This window comes from Malurus melanocephalus, unplaced genomic scaffold (genome assembly GCF_030028575.1).
Source record: "Malurus melanocephalus ecotype Western Australia unplaced genomic scaffold, MMel_1.1 scaffold_116, whole genome shotgun sequence".
Taxonomy (NCBI): Eukaryota; Metazoa; Chordata; class Aves; order Passeriformes; family Maluridae; genus Malurus; species Malurus melanocephalus.
In genome coordinates, this window is record NW_026623348.1 from 625,886 (window position 1) to 650,353 (window position 24,468).

Here is a 24,468-nt window from a genome sequence, read left to right on the forward strand (position 1 = left end):
TGGACAAATGCAGAGGAGCTGCTGGCCAAACCAGAGAAGCTGGTGGCCAAATGCAGGAGCTGAGGAGCAGTTTCCGAGCAGCCAGGACACCCCTTGGTGCTGGCAGGGACACGCAGGGGACATGGGTCACCCAGGGACACGGCTGACCTAGGCCTGACCTTCTTTTTGTGTGTTGAGCCAAACAGAGCCCAAGAGCAGCTTTTGCAGGTAATTCCTGTCCAGCAGGGCAGCAGCAGGGATGGCACAGATGTGGCACTGAGGGCTCTCAGGGCTGTGTCAGTCAAACACAAACTGCAGTATCGTGCCATGGCCATCCCAGAGGCAGCAGCTCYCTGTTTCTAGCAGATCCTGAGATTCTAGGAAAGGTGCAGATTGAGAGCTTTCTGCAGCTTTCATTAATAAGGACCCCTCTCCTGGTGAGTACTAATTTACTGAGCAGTGTAAGGTTTGTACCGGGGTGCTGTCCCAGCTATGACTGCAGCATGTATCTGTTCAGCATGGCTTCTCACCCAAGGGGCCTGCTGATGATGGAGGGCTCTGGAATGCACAAAGCCAGCTGATCCTGCATGATTTGCATCTCTGTGCACAGTTTTGGTTAGGTATGCATGTCCTGGGCTGTACCCACCTGCTCTCCGTGGCTGAGTGACAGAGATGTCACAGCAATCACGGTGTTAGGGTGTTCAGCAGTGCCTGCAGGATCACAGAACCAACACAGAGCAGGAGGGGTCTGCCCTTGAACACAAACACCCCCTGTGCTCAGGGCTTGGAGCAGCTCAGAGCTTTCAAAGATGCATTTGCTGTGGCACGACAGAGGGKGCCAGGCAGGCACACGCTCCTCATCCAGCACCGTAAGCTCGAGTGCTCTCACTCTTCTGCTGCACGGTTCCTGTGAATTCAGAGAGGAGCCAGATCCTCACTCTGTTATCTTCCCCCCATTCTAGGGGTGGCTGCTGCTGCACAGCACAGATGTACCCCACAAGCAGCAGAGAGGGCCTTATGTATGACCACACAGCTCTAATGCAAATTCTTCATACACCGTGGCAGGATTATATTGCAGAATTATGTGAGGAGATAATGAAGAAGAGAGGAGGAGCAAGGAATGGAGTTTAGGAAATAGAAGGCTTCTCCAGTAAATGTGACATGTGACTTCATAATAGGAATGTGAGGCTTGGCCTTTAAAACTCTCTCTACTACCCGCATTTTCCTTTGTCTTGAACATGGGTCTGGGACGGTTTGCTTCTTGACCCCCAGCTCTGTCCCTGGAACACAAACATGGAACAGGGAATTTTTCCCCCACTTTACTGTGCAGAGCCAGGTTTTATAGACCCCTGATATCCTCCACTGTTGTCTCTTTCCTGCATSTCATTCCCTGCYRAGTCAAGAGACTCACCTGACTGTAYGCTTCAAATGTTCATTTCTAATCCTTAACTTGAAGGAAAAAAATGCAGTTTGGTGCATCATCATGGGAGAAGCTGGGTGTCATGGTTGCAAGCTACATCTGTGTCAGGGAATGCAGAGCTCCCCACTCTGCTGCTGGGAGCCTGAAGGGCTGACAGACCCTCAGGCCTCTTGTTTCCTACACTTCCTACTGAACAGGCATGGGAGCCTGGGAGGTTCGGTTTAAGAATTTCTTAATTCCTCTTGCAAAAATTCACCATCATTCTGCCAGGACTGGGTGTGAAAGGCATTTGTTCGGGATACTGATTACAACTTTGTTTACATTTTRTTTAAATTAATAGATTTCCCTTTTTGAAAACCRAAATATTACTTTCCAATGCATAATTCACTTCTTCACATAACTATGAATTTCTCCCTAGAAATTTGGCATTTCTATCTTGAAGATACCCTGGTTTTCAACAGTCCTTTCCTATCATTGGTCAGGTCAGTAAACCTTTCATGAATGACAAGGTTTTTTATACATTTGGAATTTAAACAAATCCTCTCATATTTTAATGTTCAAGGGAAGTCACAGCTTCTGCCCTCCCAAGATGTCAGTCACAAACCCCCACTGGAGTAGGATTTTTCAGTAGGGCTATTATTTTACCTATGTCTGTGCAAGAACAAATTGATTCACAACCCTGAGTGACTGTACAAGAGGGGAAAATTAACTGCTTCTGCAAGTCATGAAATTGTTATAAAAAAAACATACCCCAAAACGGAAACTTATTATAAAGTCAGTGTGAAAAGATTCAGTCCCTGACACTTCTCTGTTTCTTGTGAGAACTTGCAGTATATTTAACTCCTTGACAAGGTTATACATTACACCTAAAAAGAAAGGGGAAGRAAAMACTCCACACTGCAGACAAAGCCTGGAATTATCTTTAATCGGTGAAAGACATGTGTGACCCCAGCTCAGTGCTGTGATGGAGAGCTGCTCGTGTGACAGTTCCTTTCTGCACTCTCAGACACAATGAGACAGAGGAAGCAGAGCCACATTCTCCTACTTCCCATTCTGCAGGAATCGGAGAGAAATTCAAACTTGGTAAAAGCAGAATGAGATGCTTTCAACGTAGTTTCAAGTAACTTGCAGCATTTGAAAGGCTTGAGTTTTTATGTTATCTGAACATCATTGACAGGAAAATGAAAAAAAAAGGGGGAAAGCTGGTACATTTCTTCCTACAAATGATTCACAGTGCTGGAGTTCACATATTTTTATTTTTTGTGCTCAGCTGAAAGTTTGAGGATAGTTCTGTACAGTTTTTCCAGGGAGAAATGGAGGGAGGGGAATAGTCACTAAAGACCCAGAAGATGTATGAAGTAAAAAAATACCAAACCCATCATCCTCKTTCAGCCTCTATTCAGTGGCCCTCCAATGAAACCCCTTCCAACCTCTGCCACCCTTTAAATGCATTCTGGTTAGGCTGAAGGTCCTAACCAAGARCTACGATCAGTAGAACAGAGATGCCAAACGGGCTGGTCAAGAAAACAGCCCAGCTGCCAGAACACACCATCTGCATTTTTAAAGACCTGTGGCAATGTTAACAACATTTATAAGAGCTCTGTAACATGCCAGTTACAAAGCCATGAAATCAGTTTGGAGCAAGTYGTTATGTAAGGATCTGTAGATGTTAAAATAAGTGAAAGTTTGATCTGTTTGAAAGTAAAACCAGATATCTTTAAGGGTTAGAATTTWTTTTTAAACAGAAATTTGAGTAATGTCCCTGCACTGCTGTGTGTGTGACAGTAGAATCAAAGAATCCCAGGCAGAGCTGAGTTACACACCACAAACTTGGTGTGGGCTCTGGGCTGGCTCATGAGCTGAGCTTTCAGCTCTCTGGAGTTTCAACCTTTTGGTCTCAAAGCTCTTCCTTGGTGTTTGAGTCGATTCACTCAGTGTTGTAGACTCGCTCACACTGTTCCCAGCAAGTTTCTACGAAATTTTGAAACCCAGACCAGATGTCCCCTTCCTCTAATAAGACATTTTGATTTTAAGTGGTCATAGCAACAAAATGACCTCATTGGCCTTTTTGAAGAATACCTCGATAGGAAAAGCATTTTAATTAAGAAAATATACTAATTAGCTACCACCTGAAGTGAAGATAGGAGTTTCACTTCATTAGCAAGGCTGGGTGTGTTGGAGAAACTCACCTGGCAACAAGGGGACTCATTTTTCAGGCTGTTTTCAATATTTCTCTTCCTGSAGGGTGAAAGCAATCTTAATTAAAACCTGTGAAAAGCAGGGCATTTTTAGCTGCTAATTTACAGAAGTTTGAATAAGTCAAAAGAGGAAAAGGCACCTTTTGGCAAATAGTGCATATAGATGGCTGCCAGCAAGCCTGCTCTTAGCAACAGGAACTTTTTATAATCCTGAGGGAGGCTTCTGTGCTGCTGGAGCTGCAGGATCCTKCTCAGCTGAAGCCAGGTCAGTGGTGTCCATGAGCATTGTCCCCTGACCCAGACAGGGCCTTTAAACCCTTCCATCTCCTACAATTTGCACTACAGACTGTTTGTATGCCTGTCAGAAATAATCTGTGCAGCTAAACCCAGAATTTCATGGTCCCATATGCAGTCTGTGCATACGTCTCAGGGCTTTTCTACCTAATTCCAGGATCTTTCTGCCTTTGCCCACAGCATTTTTTTTTGTTTTGTTTGTTCATTTCCAGCTATCTTCAGATATTCATGAAAGATGGAGGAAGAAAAGAAGTTTGTTTTCAGTATTTAATGCTTGATCTGTGGCCTTTGCCCCCAGTCTCTTGTGCTGGGACACAGCCCCAGCCTCGGGCATGGCTCAAAGTGCCCCATTCAGCCCCCCTGGCTCCRGGGAGACCCAGTGAGCTCATTTGGCCCAATTCTCTCATCTCAATAGCTCCATTTGCTGTCTGCTCCCACAGCAGCTTGAATTTTTTCACTTGTGTGGGTTTCAATAATTTGTGTTTGTGGGAGTTGTCTGCCTCCCCCTTTTTTTGTCAATTAGGAGTGCTTGGTCATCGTTGCCAGCCAAATGAGCCCATTCTGGTGCTCCATGGGGGTTTTTGGTCCAAAGTCACCATGTTTTGACAAGCCTTGCTGCTGGGTTACAAGGCCTGGCAGCGTTTCAGGGGCTTGTTAAGAAGTCCTGTTGAAAATTTGCGTTTTGTTAATGGTGAGTTGAGGGATGGTCTTTAAAGACTGACTTCCTGCTGCAGGTAATGAGGGCTGTGCAGACAAATGCTGCTCCTCAGGTGATGCTAAAGGTGGGAATTTGGAGGAAGATTTCTGAACAGACAAGGCTGGAGGAGCTTAGGAGCAGCCAGATCAGATGGCCTTGATTTGAGTCTGTTACAGGCTTGGTGAACCTCAGATTTAACTGTAGGAGAACCAGAAWTCCCCTGTGTTCTACCCTACTTAAATTAATTGTAAAGCTTCCAAATTAATCATTTTCTAGTAGGACATAGTGATGTTGTCATTGATGTACATCTAACACAACCYCTTTCCTTTAGCTCTTTTCATCAGTATTACTTTCAGAATTGGCAGCAATTTAGATGTCTGGAAAAAATATAAATAAGAACATCCTTATTATGTGGGTGACAACTGAGTCAGATTATTTCAGCAATGCTATTTATAGTAAAGCWCTTCTCCTTAAAATTGTTCAATTAACATAAATACTTCAAACTGCTGGTCTGTCTATTTAAAGAAGGAAAAATAATATTTTTGGTTTTTTAAGCATCAGTCAAATAAAGCCAGATGTACTGCAGAAAAAAACCCAGTGATGACATTTCTATGTGCATTGTGGTTCTGCCTTCAACAAATATCTGCTAGAGCCAAGCAGTGTGGCACTTTGGCCCCTAGCCAGCCAACCCTCAATCCTTTAAAATTAAGTACAGKATACATTCTGTAGTAGCATACAGAAACTTCTTCATGGATCCTATTAAAGGTGCTTACATGATGTTTATTGTAAATGCTAAATCTGGCTAGGTTGTAGAGTTCTCTTTGCTTCCAGAAGTGTGTTGATGCTTTAACTTCACCATTGTTCTGGTTTTGAGGGTGATGTGAAAATATTGTTGAATACATTGATCTCCATTTGTAGCACAGTCATTGTGAGGAGTCACTGAGGGATCCAATATTTAGTGTTGTTATCATCCACATTATCATCCTTCACAATAACTCAAATCCTTGGAAAGTTGCATGTTTGTAACATGGACTCTTGRAAGAGCAGTCTGTACCTGGTGGAACAGGCGAGTGCTGTGCTGTTTTCTTCCTTCACAGTTATGTACTCCCCCATTGCTTAACGGGAATAAATAACAATTTTGAATAATTACCTAAGTATTATAGACAGGGCTGGCTGGGTGAAACATTGTGCCCTTAAATCAGCTGTTTTTACTTACCAGGCAATTGAAATCTCTTACAGACATAAAATACAAAGCCTGTTTGAAATAAGCAAGTCACTGAATTTGCTTAGTCTCCACATGAGTAATTTTGTTTCACTGAAAATAATACAGCTTTGCTGGAAGCTCATGTTGGAATTTAGGAGAATATTAGCATAAATTGTTTGAAAAATATCCCTGCTCTTAACCTTATTTCTTTTCTCTGTTCTTGCCATTTCCATATCTTAGCATAAACCCATGTGAGCACAATTTTTCAGTATTTTAAGTGAAGCAAGGTTTATGAGGCAGGTTAATATCTTYTATTTGCCTAACTGATATAGTTAGGGAAGATCAGACAGATTTTTTTTGGCATACAATTCCTCAGCTCATTGGAGATAGTCTTGAGCTCCTGAAATCTTGTTTGTTTTCTTCTAAATCTGTCAGACTAATAAAAAGATATTAAATCTCCCTACCTACCGTCTTTGTTTAGATCCTTAGACTCTAACAATATCATCATTTTAATACATCATAATTGTATATGAATAATACATTCGAGACAAATTATCCTCAGTTTTCTTGTAGAACATATTGTCTGGAAGGCAGAGAAAGTGCAAACTGACCTAATTTATTCTCCCTCAGTGGAAAAGCAATGCTGTGTGTTACGTAGATTCCTACCCAATTTTTTTTCTGCAGCTAATGACCAGCCTATTTTTACTATCTATGAGAGTTTTCAGAACTTAAATAAAATCTAAGAATCCATTCAGAAATACCCTATCTGGGGGTGCCTCATCATTCCAAACATGGGCCCTCATCCTGGCCCCAAACATAGGATTTTTATCTCATAAGATTCTATGTTATACTGTGTTGTGTCAAAAACCAAAACCCTGCCCACAGTCAGCAAAGATGGGTTAMAGCTGCAGGTGGCATTGTTTCCAAATGCATTTTTGTTCAGACTGTTCTTAAAGTTTTAACAAATGATGGTGAAGCACAGGTAAAGAAAGCATGCAGCAGGATTCCAACAGTGTCCAGAGCTCCTCAGACAAAAGGTGCTCAGAGGCAAATTGTGCTGGTCTGCACTGCTACAGATTTGGGCCTTGGGGTCTTTTGTCTCTCCCTGAGAACCATGACTTGGGGTAAAACAGAATMTACTGCATGTTTCCATTGCTCAGAGCAAATTCCAAGATATAGATTAGTAAGCAGTGCTACTAAACCCACGACTGGGCTGTCATTACAAAATAATTACATCTTAAAAACGATTAGGTGCATACGCAGCTTTAAAGAAAACTTCTCCTCTTGTTGCACGTGCATGCTGGAAGTAATGCATGGTTCAGCAAAGTGGAAATTGTTTTGCAGGAAGCTGAGAACTATTCCACTATTTCATTTAGCACCTGAAACTGGTGGCAGAATCYYTTGGGGGTGATTTGTAGGGGAGSAAGAGTGGAGAGGTCACTGCTGCWGGGTGGAAAGCAGCTCCAGATGCARCCTGCCAGAGACAGGAGTGAGTGCCCACCCAGCTGGTGCCAGGTTATCAGCAGGGAAGGCTGAAATCAGAAACAGAAGGCGCTGTTTTATCTGGATGTGCCAGCCATGCCCTCCAGCAGTGCTGCTGTGGGGCTTTACTTGAGTAAGACAAGGTTTGTCGGGAAAGGTGTATAATTTATTGAACCAGATGGCCTTGGCAGCTTCTCCCGTGTTCTTTACCAAGCCTTCCTTCCTACAGCGTCCTAGCTTGGAAGCTCCTAATGGAAAAAAAAAAAAAATGGAATGGAGTGTGACAGCACACTAGAAAGTAGAAAAGAAAGCAATATTTGACATAATACCTGCAGTTTATTGGGAGATTTAGATGAAAATCATCCTCCAATATCCTATTTCCCTGGTTTTAGAGGATTTATCATTATTTGYAATGGCTCTTCTGCCCCCACAAAGGGAAAAACGTAGTCAGAAAGTTGAATTCTTGTTCGGAAAACTGAAAGAAGAACAGTGTAGTACAAAAGCCAAAATTTTGTTTGAGGATAAATTGAAATTATACTTTCATTCAGTCATATCAAAAAGACTAAACAAAGTCAAACAATAGTGTCTGATTCAACTTCTAAAACTGCATTCAGTTATAAGAAGTTGTAATCATARTGTTTCAATCCTGTATTAGTAATCATAAACCACAAAATATTTTAATATTCTTTAAATATCAGATAACTGAACTTAATGAAAAGTTTCATTGATTTGCCAAWATGGTTCATGACAAAACCTTGTACAATTCCAAAATTTTTTCATTTACTCTCTTGGGGAAAATCTTTCATTCTCAAGTTTTATCCACCTGTATCTGCAATGTAATGGACTTCTGGCTCCARTTATTTTTACAGTATGTGCTAGTGMARTGCTTTGAGCAATATTTGGTKGGTGTTTTTTCACATCTGTGAGGTTTGGGTAGATCTCTGTCTGTCTGCTAACTGAGTGAGAACTCCAGGACTCTGAGGCAGAAAACAGGCTTTTTTAAAATCCAAAATTATTCAACTGATTGGACTGATGTAGAGCAATGTAATTGAGACAGGTTTAAAATGGACAATGTCTCCTTAAATTCTATAGGAGAGYATTTGAAGGTTTTTAAGAATTGACTGTGCTGTACAATAATTTTATTTGGTGCATGGTTGTATTAATTTGGTGAATCAGCTAGATGATGACTCAGTTCAGGATCACTGTTAATCTAATGATTTTTATTGACTCCATTTCAATTTTGACCCTTACTTGTATCATCTAATTTAATTTTAGTAGAAGTTTCCAGTAGAGACTGTAGTGATATATTAGATACTAAGTTTTCTTGTTTTTCAGCTTTTAAAAACTCCTGTGAAAAACAAATACAATCAGTTGTTCTTCCAACACAGCAGCTTGAATGAAAACTTTGAGTATCTAAACAAATGAGATAAGGAATCTGAGGGCCACCTGRGTTATTGTTGTAGGATATATAATGGGGTTATCAGATTAGAGACTTTCTGTCCAAATCCAGCAGGGTAGAAAATACCTTCTGTGGCAATAGAGCTGAATTAGAAGTGCTTAGGCTGTTATGAATTTATGGGGGTTTTGGAAGGATGTAAATCAGGTTTACAAAACTTATTTCCAGCTGTAATTACTTCATAAAMCCGAGTGATATAGTCCTGCACCTAGGCAAGAATGCCAAACTAGCAGGGCAGAAAAAACACACAAAAGAGAATGACACATAGGAGATAAGTAGGAATAATTTGTTTGCAGACTTTGTTTCATGATTCTGTAACATATTTATCGTGGAAAAAGCAGAGGGATTTCAAAGCAGAAATTCTGGGCACTCCTCCAGAATTAAGTGCAGCTGTTTATGCCTTAAAGTCAATTATTTTTCTTGTTTGTGCTCTAATCATTCATTATTTGTAGATGCCACAAAACAATCTGTGAAGAGCTGACAGAACAAACATTATTCCCTGTAGAGTTTTTTTAAAATATTTATTGTATGCTTAAAGTTTGTATGAGGTAGTTCTATGAACTCAGCAGTACTGAAGGTGGGGAGGGCAGCAATMTGTGAATTTAAAGCCTTTTAGCACTATTAAAAATCAAAGCCTTATTATTTTTTAAATCACTTGGATAATATTTTCCCTTTTCTTGTGGCATGTTACTGTTGGGATAAATCTATTAACTGTGGGCTGAATCGGTATGAATCTATTACACTGTGAGCCATTCAAGTCAATATTTCCAAGGAGGATTTATTTCTGTTGCCATAATGGTACGAGTTCCTCTGTCCATCTGATGTTCTCTTGTCTGCCACTGAATTCTCACCCTGAGGATTTCAGGAGTGKGTTAATTATTAGTACAGGGCAGATATGATCCTTAGCTGCAATGAAAGAATGCTCACAGCAATCACTATGGTTTTCAATTTAGTATTGTGAGCTTTGGGTAGCTGAGAAAAAGCCCAAGACACCCACATTTTTAAAAGCATTAATCCCAGAAAGTTGTGTTAGATTTGTTGCCTGAATTAGGTATAAAACTGGCTCAGGTAGGTCGCTGTGGGTCTACCCCAGTTCAATAAATGTTACCAGACAAAAGAAAATGGGTGTCACTCGATGACCGATCTGTGTTGCAGCAGCATCTCTGCCTTCAGTAATCAGGGTGGGGAACTGGGATCCCAAACTCGCCGCGTAGGATCTTGTAAGCCTGGCTGAAGGATGCAAATGATGTTTTGTTTCCTTCTGCTTCTAGTTCTGTAAAAGCAGAGAGRAAAAGGGGAATAAACAGCCTGGTTWYGTAGTGCCTGTTAAAAAATTTACAGCTCTTTGTATTAGAAGAGAGAAGAAATTCACAGACACAAGGGCCAGAGCCTCGAGTGGGACAGGAACMGCTCTGCATTGTGCAAGAAATGAAAAGAGGAGGGGATAGTACAAGAATAAAACAAAAAATTCATGGGGAGAGGAAGGAAATATATCCAGTAATAGAGAAATGTGTAAGAGGACAGGGGGGACAGCAGGGAAAGGCCTACAAAAGATCTGTTTTCTACTTGACTGCCCATGTTTGGTGCAGACTGCTTTCATGCAGTAAGGCCCTGGCATTTAGAAATAGAGTTCAATAGGCCTYTAAAGGCAGCTCATATTTGAAAAGCTTTATTATGAACCCAGTCCCTTCCTATTCCAGTTTTGATTATTGCAAAAGAGAGACTGATCTTGCTTTTCATTTGGGTATGAGACAAGCAGAATTTTTTTACTGGAGTAATCAGTTCATCAGTAGCACTGAAGGAACCTAATTCAACTTCTATTTTTCAATGTAAATTAAGGAAGATKCAGATGAAACAAAATGAGTGTGAGAGAGGAATGAGAGCCTGGACTCTCTGCCCTTGTAGAGGCAAGGAATGGGAGGGTCTTACCCTCACATCTGCCATTTCCTAAACGCAAAGGACTTCCCTGTGAGGTGTGAGATGSACAAGCACTGGCCACATCTGGGTGTGGTGGGTGTTTGGGCTGGGTCTGCTTTTTGTGTTTTATTCTCCTGAATCTGTTTTTAAAGGAAGGCTGGGGTCTGCTTTTGGAAGGGGTAGCAAAAGGCCAAATTGCTTGCAAAGAGCAGCGTGCTGAGACACACAATGACTGAGCCAGGATGGGTAGCTCTGGTTTGCAATGCAAACTTTGCCATATCTTGGTCCTTTAGGCTCTGCTGCACAATATGATACCAAGGACACATGTCCAAGGTGCTTTATTTCATATCTCTTACTGTCAAAGTAGCCAAAACTAAGAAATGTACCAAAATGATAAATAAAGGCGGATTGCATGTTTTCTGGAGTATTATTCTGTTAGCAACCAGCATATTCAGCTTTGAAAATAAGCTGCTGCACAGGGATAGCTACAGCCCCTGGGAATTTTCTTGCAGTTGAAACCAGCTTACTTTTGTATTGATTAAAATGTTGTTTAAGGCATTTTGGGAAGATAAGTGTTCAAAGGACAGTTTAATAATTTAACCACCCAGCTTAGTCCTCTCTATCTCTCACAAATTCCAGAAAAGAAATGCCCATAAAATATAAGTCTGAGAAATGTCATTACAGCATTGGCTAATATAAATTGCTTGATGCAGCAATGCCAGTCTAAGGATGAGTGATTGCTCTGTAGACAAGTGTTTTCATGACTGAAATAAAAAGATGCTGGGGGCTGAAGCACCTGCAAAGTGATGGGTGGATTGAGGACTTTGATGCCAGCCTGAGTCTGGTACATGCCCAGGATCATAAATGGTGTTGCCACRTAAAGTGAAGTATTACAGCAGCACTCAGCCTTTGCAGACCATGGACAGGATACCATTTATTGCAATAATTCTCATTAAAAATGTGTTTCTACTTTTCACCCACTATAAACATTAATGTGGGTGTAAAAATACAGCAAATTAACACACAGTGAAATATAATTCAGAGCAGAGTCTGTGGGGAGGGCAGTGCTGCTGCCTTCTCTCTACCTATAGCATAGAATTAAATTTGAATTATATTTTGATCCCAGAACCATGAACACATCACCTTTTATAAGTGCTCGTTTAAGTTAAAAATAACTGCTTTTGAGGAAAAAAGAACACAAAAGACCCCACCAAAAATTCACTATCCAGCTGTTTGGTTGAGATATTAGCAATGTTCATAAACCACAAATACTGATTTTGTTTCCTGACAAGTTAAAAGCACAGAGACTGTGGATAACTGTTTATGCTTTAGTTTCAAATAAAGCATAATCCAAATAACTTCTGGGAATCAAATTCTGGCCTCAGTCCACTCAAACTGGAGACATTCAGCAATCTAAGGAGAGCAATTACAGGTATATGTTAGTGCAAGGGGAGATTTTGGCCACGTACATCTGTAGAATATAAAAAAAAATCAAAGTGATTTAAATCATGGTCAGCATTTGCTGCTGTGTTTAGGTAAGCTCATCCCATAGTTTCTCTACATAGTCCCAAGTTTCCAAGCCCAAAAGATAATGCACAGAATATAAATTTTAACTCTGAATTTCTCTGATTTGGCTGGCAGGTGTCATAATGGCTTGGACATCATTTAGGCTAAAAAGAGGAGAGTTTTGTGTATGTTAGTCTCTTGTGGCATTATATCATGCATTAGATACAACATTCTAGATGTGAAGCAATTTATCTATTTTTATAGAGGTGGTAACATTAATTTTAATGTTAGCCTTTGGTATGACATAGACTTTGTCTTCATTATTCTGAAATATTGTTGGACTCCCCCCCCACATAAATCCATTTATGTTTTCAATTTGCTTTGAACTATTTTTCAACAACTCAGGTCAAGACCTAATTTCTGTAGCAATCTTCAATGTATTTTATTTTTCACCAGTGACTTGTRCATGATTAAGGAATCCATCAGGAAAATTGTCTTTTTATTTTTTCTGTAACGTCTCTTCCTAATGTCTAACTTGCAGTATTTTTTTTTCTTTAGTATGGGACCTGAAATAAAATTTGAGGATGCAAAATGGATGCTATGCTTCAGAAACCAGTAATTTAATTTCAAATACCTTCTTTGTATTTCTGCATTTTGTTATTATGCAACATGATATTTCAATCTTATACATGTACAGAAACTCATTCAAATGTTTGCAACACTTGTCTGCTGGAGTTCTAATAAGGCACTACTGTTTGTTTTCAAGCCAAAAAATCATGCCAAAACTCTTCAAGCTGGCAAACATCCAAGTGACCTGATTCACAAATTCATCTGTTCACAAATACATGTATTTAAAGACATACTTTTATATATATACACACGTGTATTTATGTCTGCATATGCACATGCGCATGTCTCAAAGTCAGAGACCAATCAGTTTGCTGAGGTTTAAAATGGGATATCTCTGACGTAAGGAAGGACCTGTGTGCTAATTTTGACTCTGGTGATACTATCATACCCATTCAGCCAAAAGAAATATCACTGCACAGTTATTACACAGGAATCAGCCTGTAGGGACCAACTGCTGACTTGTCTGATGACGTGGGCAAGCAGGAGTGTCATTAGAATGATGCTCAGTCAGGGTAATTACAATTGCAAAAGTTTTCTCATGGGCTAAGGCCCAGCACAAAAAGCTCAGGAAATTTATTTAGGTATTGGTTGCTTTGGTAGTAGCAGTGTTTCAGGAATTCGGGAACCGTAATTACTTTCTGAAGCAATTAAAGTGTTTTGGACCCTACTTAGGAGGGTGCTGAATGTGGGAAAAGGCGTGCCAGTTTTGGGAAAGGCAGCAGGCACAGCGAGGAGGAAGCTGTGCCACACACATCCAGAAACAAGACCCAGCGTTGCCTTAGGAACCTGGCACTGGCTGAGACACCAGAAACGATCCTCACCAGCCTCCCTTTCCCAAGCTCCAGGAGATTTTATATGTTTGTGACTCCATGGTGTCAGAACCAGTCTGAGCAGTCTTTTTTTCCTTTCCCTCTCTTTTGGAGCTCTCGTTGCCCAGGCACTCTCCAGCTGATTTCCAGCACTTGCATTTCTCAGAGGGCCTGCGTTTCACTCGGTGCTCCCAGGCTGATTCCTTCTCCAAACTGCGTATAATGCAAAGAGTTGGTACCAGCACAGCACTTATCAAGGTTAAGATGAAAAATCCCTTCTTGGGATTTCTCTGAGAATACACCAGGTGGTGCCACGGATGTTTGCTGAGACAGTGTGTAATTACTTTTCTTGTTCTGCCAGRAAAGCTTAAAAAGGCCACATGAGTTCTACTTTATCACTTGCCCCCCTCTTTTCACTCATGCTGCCTGTGACTCACTTGGCCGCTGTTCTGGAAATGCCTCTGTGCTCAGTGGATGTGACCCCAATTACTCCTTCTTGTTTTTTCTCCTTTTCTTTYTCTCCCTAAATGCTACTGGATTGTCTTCTGTACATTTACATTATGACTAAGAGAAATAACCCCCTGCCCTCCCCAATAACTCGATCCCTGAATCTGCAATCTGCCATCTGATATTGAACATTTCCAGCCATATGGAACTACTCTGTGTCCTGTTGTCTGTTAATAGAACTGAGTGGACAAGATTAAAAATAGATCTGCCTTTTAAWGCAACAATAGTTCAATTTTAAATGAAAAAGTAGTTTCCATTGATTCTGCCCTTATCATGCTGGAGCCTTCTGATTCTGTGCATGTCTAAATTAATGCAGGCAAAAGGCYCTTGTGAATAGTAATGTGTTTTCCACGGTTTCTCCTTGTCTAGCCCACCTTTGGTCATCACGATGATCCTGTAGGGTCCCTGTCCAGCCTGCCATTGCCCTCTCCTCTGCAGTGAGATGTGAAATTGCAGTMTTCTGCACCAGAGGTGTGAGTGGCTTGTGCTAAAGCAAGCACTGGAGCGTGTAATGGCAATGGCCATGGAAAGGGAACTTCAGGAAATCTCCCTACGCACRAGTCGTGGGAAGGTCATTGTAGGGCTGATACTCAGAGTTATGATTTATATGTAGGAAGTATTTTGTCACTCAAGACTGCAGGTGACAGTCGTTCCCTTTTCAAAGTTCTTCATCAGGTGGAGTAGAGGTCATGTTAATATTGATCAATTCTTGATTGATGACCTAAATATCAATTGTATATATTTCACAGTATACTTCTGTGCATCTGGCCTCTAATGCAAATGTCACCCCTAACAGACTYACCATATGCAGAAATATTTTATTCTAGAATTACCATCTAATACCATGCTGCTAGTATCCTTCTCAGATCACACTWGCTCTTCAAGGAGCATTCCTTTTTCAGCACAAATCTTAGAGCTCACTGATTGCTCCAGGCAATCTTGGTCACTGCTCACTGAAAAACAACAGTCACCAGCCTCTGGGACAGATTGGTTCACATGGAGCAGAAGGCTGAGTTCAAAACAGCACCGCAGCATTAACTCCCTTGCCAAGGTGACCTGTGCTCATGCCTGTGCTGCAATGGGTGTATCCCATTCCCTACCATCCCCAGGGACAGAGCAGTGTCAGCCAGGGCTGTGAGCACGTGGAGACCTGGAGTGCTCAGCAGGGCTGGGAGATGAGGCAGTGACTTTTGCAGAGTGTGTGACAGTGATGCTCTTTCCTCAGTTTGGGCAGAAGGGGCAGGGATTGGCCATTCACAGGGGTGTTGCAAGTACTTATTGCCACATTCTGGTTTTTTGCACAATGAAAAACCCTGTTTCAAAGGGTTTTTCTGAATTTCTGGATGATTTTCTAGTCCCAGGCAGTTGAACTCCTTCTGTTAACATGGTCTAACAAAGTGAAGTACAACAGCTTCATCCAGAGAGAGATCAATTATGGGGACACACCACCAGGCATTGCATGAGGGAAAATGGGAAACTCGWAACTCTTTAACTACAGGAGGCTGCCAAAAAAAACCCGAGCAAAGCCCTCTAATGTGAAAGGAGCACAATGCGAAGGACCTCAGGTGCAGCATCCCCTCAGTGCTTGCACACAGACATTGTGTCCACTCCCAGCAGCACAGACACATTGTCCCTGCTTCTACACAAGAAGAACTCCGACATTTTATGGCTCATCACAGGAAATGTGACTCAGAGATACTGCTGCAGTTATACAGACTCATAGTTTCTGCTTTTGTGAGTTTTCTTATCAGCTTGGATGATCTCATTTTGGTATTTCTAGTGGCTTCTCTGCTCACAGGGCCAAGGGAGGAAAGAAGAAAACCTTCCTGTTGCACATACATTGGCATATAGATAAAGCCCCACATTCCTCAATCAGATTTTTAAAATTGGAATTTTGCTGCTGCTATAGTTTTGCCTCMGGCTGGTAATTTGGTGCTTGATTTCAGTCACTGGGGTTCCTGATTGGAAAACATACAGAACAGAAMAGAGTCAGGAGGGAAGTGGGAAGGGGGAAAGTGGATCACATTTATACCAAATAACCAAGTCCCCCAGCACACAAATTCAACCAAACTTTAAATATACATTTATTCCCCTGAAGAGAATAGAAGAGAAACAAAGTTATTAGGCTCCAATGAGAGTGTCTCTAGAAAAGCATAAAATCTAATAACWCTGACTTTCCATCCAACCTCTCACACACACATCAGAGGAAAACGTCCCTTGCTAAATACAAAGAAAGTTCAGTTGGGCAGGGTTATTTATTTTCTTTTTAACATTGCCATTCTCACACATGTGAGTGTATTTGTTCTTTCCAAACACATATCTWCATAGATGATACATCACTGGTATAATTCACATAATTCACAGAGGCTCAGTGYCAAAACTAAAGAATTTTCTCCATTTTGGCCCAGTGTTCAAAACTGAAAATGAGCCACACCAGGTCCACCTACAAACTTTTACTCTTGATGTGCATGGATGTCAGCAGGCTCTAGACACCTTTGTGTGTTGTTAGAAGGCTGCAAGATTTCAGTCAGTCTGTGGAAGCTGTCTTGTGGAAGAACATGCCCTTAGGAGCCTGGAAATACAGGAACAGGAGCTCTGGGATGCAAGGAGTGAGGGCAATMCTGCATCAATGGTCTCTCACATTGTGGCCTCCAGGTGAGAAGCTTCCAYGTGAGCTACTCAATAGCTGCAGGCACTTCTCTGGAGACTGCTTTGTTGTTGATGTTATCCTGGCCCTGAATTGCTCACCTTTCCACAGTGATGAAGCTGTTGCTGTGGTGCAGGAGCAGCATCTCTGTKGGTGCAGATGTGTCCATGAGATCCTGCATCTGCTTTAGCAGGGAGGACAATTTTCCCACAGTATTCATCTGTGCAGGTTTAATAGAATATGTTAGCGTAGTAAATCAGATTTTCATAATGTACTGCTGCAAGCAGGTGCCTTTAAAATCCAAGCCTGTTGTGGTTTTTGTTGTRTGTGTAAGTTTACTTAGAAACTTGTATTAATTGAAAGGAATGCTTTTACTTAACCAGGAGTTATTGACCACTTTGTAAAAATGTGTACTCTACAAAGCTTAAATTACATAATTGTTCAAGGACTAGTGCCTCCTGTGGCATCTTCAGTAAGAGGAAAGAGATTGTTGCATTAATCACAACATCTGAGGATGCTGATAAAGATAATTCTTTTCTAATGTATTGATATAACTCTCAATTGTTCAATATTAAACTGAGAAAACGGGAAGAGTTAGAAGATGGTACATGTTTTAATAGAAGCAATAATTCTACTTGAAGGGTTTTCTGGATGCTGTGCTGGGGAAATGAAACCAATAGATCTCATTTTACAGAATGCAGCTGGATAGGAAGAAAAGGTCATAATCCTGGGCCTAATACTGTTACTGATTTAAAGCTGATGTTAGTATTTTTCAATTTATTTTATGAATTTAAAACGGGGTCAAGCATATAAATATAATAATTACTGCAAACTGCAAGATTTGTTTGGATCATATTCCTTAAGCTCATTAGCCAGTGTGACTCAGCTGTCTTTGCTGTCCTCTGGTCCGTCAGTTTGTGCCAGGTKTAGGTGCTGCTCACAATATTTCATTCCTGCAGCTGATTATTTGGTGCTGATGGGCTGTTAGCTATTATGGGCTAACCCAGCAAGCCCCACCCTGCATTCTGACCCAGAACTCWGCCAAGTGAGTGGAAACAAGTGACTGCCTTTGAATGTTCATGAGCTAAACATCGTGGGTCAGCTTCTCATTTAGAGCAAGACACCTTTAGATCTGTGCCATTTTAAAGCAGCCTCAGTGTGGGTGTGAAACAGAGAAATGGCACCACATGATTTCTCACAGTGCTTTCATTTGCCATGAGCACTTTACAGCCTGAGCTCATTTTCCTTTCTGCGATTTCCTTTTGGGAAGTCTGAGTGGTGAAATCCCCATTTTCCTTTCTGCTATCTCCTTTTGGGAAGTCTGAGTGGTGAAATCCCCCATTTTCCTTTCTGCGATTTCCTTTTGGGAAGTCTGAGTGGTGAAATCCCCCATTTTCCTTTCTGCTGTGTCCTTTTGGGAAGTCTGAGTGGTGAAATCCCCCATTTTCCTTTCTGCGATTTCCTTTTGGGAAGTCTGAGTGGTGAAATCCCCATTTTCCTTTCTGCCATCTCCTTTTGGGAAGTCTGAGTGGTGAAATCCCCCATTTTCCTTTTTGCCATCTCCTTTTGGGAAGTCTGCTGGTGAAATCCCCCATTTTCCTTTCTGCCATCTCCTTTTGGGAAGTCTGCTGGTGAAATCCTCCGTGCAGGCCCGTGGCTGGTGCCTGGGACAGAGTGATCCCTGCCAAAGCTCATTAGCACTGCCTGTCAGCAGGAACTGTGTCATCAGGTTGTCATTGTTGCTACAAGATCTGCACCTCTCTCAGCRCTGTGCCAGCTAGCAAGGGTGTTTAATAAATAATACATTATTGGTTAAACWGCTAGTTGAGGAGATGCTTACAGCTTTTAATTAGTGTCTTCCATTTCTCTTCCCCTAATTAAAAAGGAGTCCAGAGCTTGATTACCATTTGTAGAATACAGGAATTAAAAACTCTCAAACTATCATTGTTTTCATGCAACTAAAAATCTGCCCAACTTAGGTAAATTGAAGTCATAGGTTTTTAAAATCATCACAACCAGTAACTGGAATGCTTTTGACTGACAATACCTTACTCTCTGGTTTTCAAATATTTCTCTAGTCTCATTGTTAGAGTGACACACTGTAGAGAACAATCTGAAAGGTTGTTAATAGGGTTAATGTAACTGGTGTGGTGCATGTAATTCCTTAAAGAAATCCTCTCCACTAATTCTGGAGCAGTGCTGTTGCATACCTTGCTCCAGTTATAAGRCAGTATTGTCTAATTGTTTTCTGTGAGAACAGAACTCGAGAACTCTCAATTTCAAAACCCTTGTCTATTTTCTGCCCATTTTGTGTCCAGGGGAAAACTCAGTTACTTCAGTTTTACCTTAGAAAAAGCAATAACTAATTAGTCCAATTCATGAGGCCTTGCAAAAGCTGCTGTGCTAGAACACAGAAGTACAAAATCTTCTATAGCAGGATCTGCAACAGTGCTATAAGCTTGGATAAAAAAAAATATTTAATCAGACCTTGTGTTTCCTAATAACTGAGAAAGAGATTTCTTTTATTTTTTTTTATATATATTCCTACATTTTTCTTTTAGACCACTTTGTCCCCCCATTTATGTTTTACAGACATTTACATTATTGTAGGGGTATACCACCTACTTTCCCAAGGATTCTAGGAACCTCTTGTTGAATTTAAAAACTTGTGCTGTCACTACCTTTTCTGTATCTCTTTCTGTGACTGAACAGAAGACTTTATTCTTCTGGAATACCAGTCTACTTCGTTTCATAAGCATCAAAATGAAATGAATATTTGCAAAGGTCAAGTTACAGTATATGGCAGGAAAAACATGCCAAAAACAATTAAAATTACTAGGGCTGTGTAAGAAAGTCACACACAGCACATATTGCTCACAGGTGCTCCATGTGAAGCCCAATCCAATAAATGTCAGTCCAGTCACTTACACTAAGAGAGTGCCAGTCATGTAAAAAGAAACAGAAGAACAGATGCTTTATGAGAAACAAACCCAATACAAATAAACTCAAAACTGATTATAAAAAAAAAAAAAAAAAAAAAAAAAAAAAAAAAAAAAAAAAAAAACAACCCACACTAAACAAGTATTAAAACGCATGTGAACTACATTTGGGATTCTGTGAATGTTTTGTCTACAACTGGGTTTCAGTGAATAGTTTGTAAAGCAAGAGGCAAACAATTTCTAGTGCTTTCTAAATCTTTTGAAGCCTCTCCTTTGCAGTTCTGTTTGGTTTTAATTTTATTTTAATTGCACTGGTTTTCTCTCTATGTCACTTAAACTTTGGTTTTCAAAAGGCCAAAATGTCCCAGAAAGTGTGGAAAAGTTTAAGAATTTAATCAGGGGGTGGTGATGGCATGGRAGTGTTTTTGTTAAAGGGCTGAGGAGAAAAGGTTTGACTTTATCATGCATTTGAAAAGCTTACATACCCATGACTTTTTGGAAACTAGTGCTGGCTTTAAAATCTGCTTTAAAAAAAAGCAAGTTCTGTGAGCTGTTTATTGTAAACATTTTTGTGGTTAAAGCTGCTGTCACAGACAAGGGAGAGCCAGGCTCATCTCTGCCCACACTCACCTTCCCTCTTGGCAAGTGCTGTCCGTGCGTGCTCCAGTCAGAGCTGGAGAATCTCACAAAGGTTGAGAATTACTCAAGTACGAGGCTGTTACATCCTGCTCCAGTGGAAGAGTTTGTACCTGTTAGATGAATATTTATGGTGTTTTTTTTCTTTTCCTTTCTTCTCTTTTTCCTTTAAGCCAAAGATCTCTTGGCAGGCTGTGGATTTTGCTCTGGTGACATTTTCAGTAATGCAGTTTAATACAAGGCACATGGATATAGGCACCTCAGTGGGTCCAGTCTATGGTGCTGCTGCCACTTCTGGCCTGCTGAAATTTCTGAAAAACTAGAATCAAATGCAGCTGAGCTGAACAAATTTTTTAAGGAAAGTCAGATGTAGATTTTTATTTTTTTTTAATTCTATCCAAAATAAATGTAAGAGCCCTAAAGATTCTGAAGTATGTAGACCTCAAGCTTGAAATGTTCTATTCATAAAGACTACTGCAGAGCAAGCAGCAGTAAAACTCACCAGATAAATTGTCTCAACTCTGACCAAAGAGACCACCCTTCTGGAGAAAAAGCTAACTTGTGTTCCTAACTCATTTAATCCCCTGCTTTTCTGCTGAAAGGGTCGACAAGGGACTCATTCTCACTAGCAACTGGGCTGAAGCCACACATTCATTTCATATGTGCCACGAACAGGTCTGTGATACTAATGATTTTCAGACTCTATGAACTGGAGTTGGATCTGACCCCKTGACCTCCAGGTTAAAGGCTCCAAATCCAATTACTGCACCCCAGAAATACCAAGTCACTTTTGCTTAACCATTCCACCAGCACTGATGAAAGCTGTAGTGAGCTATTGTACTCAGCCAGGTAGACCAGCACCACGAGGGCGAGTTGCTAGGATATGCCCCTTTCAGACAGCCTATTTCATTCCTTCTCCTTTTCCAGACAGAGGATTCATCTTCCTTCAGAAAGGAAGTRTCAAGCGGTTGAGAAGGATCCTGTGAACATAAAATCTACAATCCCATCCTTGGCACCGTGCTTGTGTTAAGTATYTGAAAATACTGGGTGCTTCCCAAGAGAGGGAGTGACGACTGCACATCGTTTATTCATGGTCTCTCCACGGCTGACATTTGATATTCAGGATTCTGCCTTAGCAGCTGGCTCATGCCACCCCTTGCCAGTCATCCTTTTGTGGTGCTGCTGTGCTGTCACTGCTGAGAGTGACACCCAGGCTGACAAAATGTAAATGCACAGGGCAGCAACAGCAATAGTTCTGCTCCTGCCTAATCCCTGGTGCCCTCTGTCCATGTTCATGTGGCTCTGTGATGCCAAAGGCCCATCCATTGGGTAAGGAAGGCTTCACTTGGAGGCAAGTTCTGTGACAGCAGTGGGCAAGGAGACATTTTRCTGGAACTAGRCTTTGACTCAAAATTTGGGAATAGSTGAGAGAGTWAAATGGGGARAATTAAGAGAAAGAAAGCAAGGCAGAAAAAAGTAGGAGCTTAACAAGAGCAGAACCATTGAACTGAAGTATTACTTTGGTCTGATGGAGATGTTGGAAACAACTGGGGTTCAGTCACACTTTGTACATAGTTAGGGCTTTTTCTGGAGGATCTCCKATAGRTCTRTTACATTGCTATAATTTTTTTAGGRTTTTGTAGGTAGACTGAAGTCCCATCAGATTAACTAATAATGTTAATGGCTCTGACTGAGAGGCAATGTTATGCAAAATCACGCTGAGAAAGGATCCCCTCTCTTGGCTTSCCTCTGCCTTCCAAAGGCAGCCAGGACATGTTACAAACTCACTGAGGGTATGCTCTGCAGGTCATTTAGGGGGTTGTTAGACTATATTGATCTCTGGGAGTCTTGCTTCCAGCTGAACTTTCTTTAGCAGACCTGGTCATTGAGCCAGTTTTCACTCGAGCTCACAGCTCACTGGAATTGGAAAGGAGTTGGACAAGGGACTGTTGGCTCATGTGATTTCAGATTGGGTGGTATTCAGAATGAAAAAGCATTTTTCTTTTTTTTTAAAGAAGGTTTTTAAACAAGATGACTTCCTCAGAAAACTGTTAAAAACATACTAAATTTTTGAATTCTGAGAAATGTCTAACAAATTACATTGCATGACTACTGAGCAAATTTTCTTTGCTGAGAGATACAATGCAAATATCAGTAATTACTTTATACTGCTATAAATAGTACTGTATTCAGTCTTGGTTTATACAATAAATTTAGTCTCTGTGAACACAGGAAAAGAGAAGTSTGTTTACAATAAAATGTTTTACTGTGTTCAAGTCTTTGGAGTTGATGATGTTCTTGCAGGCATTACTTCATGTTCTCTATGATTGCACAGAGCAGGACGCAGAATCACAGAATTGTTTAGGTTGGAAAACACCTTTAAAATCATTGAGTCCAACCACTGCCAAGTCCACCAGTAAATAATGTCCCCWGGTGCCACTTCTACAGGACTTTGAACTGCCTTGTGTTCCCAGGAGCTGAGCAAGGGCTCTCAAAGCAGCAAAATTSCAACAAGTGAATGCAGCACTTGTCAGAACAGAGTGCTGTGTGATAGGAAACTCTGTTGTRAGCCAATTAAACACATCTGAAATAAACTGCCTCAACTGAGGAACTTCACTGTTGGCTSTTCACAGTGAATATTACACACAGAATCACCTATTCTTACTTGATAGTGTTTAAAAAAATGACATGCTCTTTTTAAACAAACTAGTAAACAAAGCTTGATCTTCAATTAATTTTTTCCTGGACAAAACTGGGACTAAATGCCTATTTGCAGAAGAGAAAGGGGTACTTTCCACAGATGTGTGTGTGTGTATTTTATACTGGGATAGATTTCAACCAAAAAAATGGAAAAAAACCCAAATAGATTGGTTTTAAAAAGCTACATGAGGGTGGAGTCTAGAATGGGAGGTGAATATAACTGGTCTTGGTTTCTTGTTTTGGGGGTTTAATGTTAGATACATCCTAGAGACTCCTGGGGATTATAGAAAAATTGAATTTTTGTGATGAAGGATTTCATGGCATTTCTGAATTATGAAATGTTCTCAACCATTGCTGCAAGCTCAGGCAAGCTTAACATCACCTCCTCAGCATGATTGGCTATTTCATTATGCAATAGAAAAGCAGTGGGATTTGCTTAAGATTTACAAAGAAGGCTTCATATGCAAGGGGCAATTTATGAGGATTTAAATGTCTCTAAAGGAAAGATTTGAACGTGTATAGGAAAATATAGGTACATTTTCTTTTTTATCATTTGTAACTCTTCACGTATACRCTGTAAATCTCCAGAGGAATATGTACAGGATTTCATTCCAGAGAGGTGTACACKGTGGGTTAGTATTTTAGCTTTTGCCCATGAGAAAAAGTGGAAAGAAAACTATTGCCTTCAAAAGGAATTGTGCTGCATTAATGACTTTAGTCTTCTTCAAATACTGRTGCAAGCAGTGAAAATAGGAAATTTTATTTGTTTGTTTGACGTGTTCTCTCTAGCCTGCAATATAAAATTAAATCCATGGTACTGGTGTTTAAATTTTCATCAGCAGGTGCCCGTTGGTGTGTCTGTCTCCACTGCAATTTGCATCTGTGGGGCAGTCTCAGTACCAAGGCAGCTTTCAGTGGGCAAACTGTTCCTGAAATCCACTGCATCTTATGGTTGCTCTGTCTGCCCAGGCTGCATTCGAGGCACCCTGAGGGACTGACCAGTACTGAGTACAGCTGTTCCAGGTACAGAGGGCAAAGGGGTCTCAGGCAGTACCAGAGCCTCAGGCTGCTCTAATTGATACCAGATGGACAGGCAAATAACAACTTGTGTGCATCAGGGAAGTACAGGGTTGGTCTAAGGTCATCCTKGTGCTATTTATCCTTTCTATCAGCTCCATTTCTCTACTGGAAGGTTCTCAACTCTGTTATTATCAACCTCTTGTGCTTTGTTTTTACAACATGCAGACAATTCCACATTTGAGTACCAAATTTCTTACAGTTGGACTGAAGAGTCAAAACGTTCTCCTTTGGCATTTAGACTGCAGACTGAAAAATTCAAATGCAATCCAGTCCTTCTCTTCTCTTCTCTTCTCTTCTCTTCTCTTCTCTTCTCTTCTCTTCTCTTCTCTTCTCTTCTCTTCTCTTCTCTTCTCTTCTCTTCTCTTCT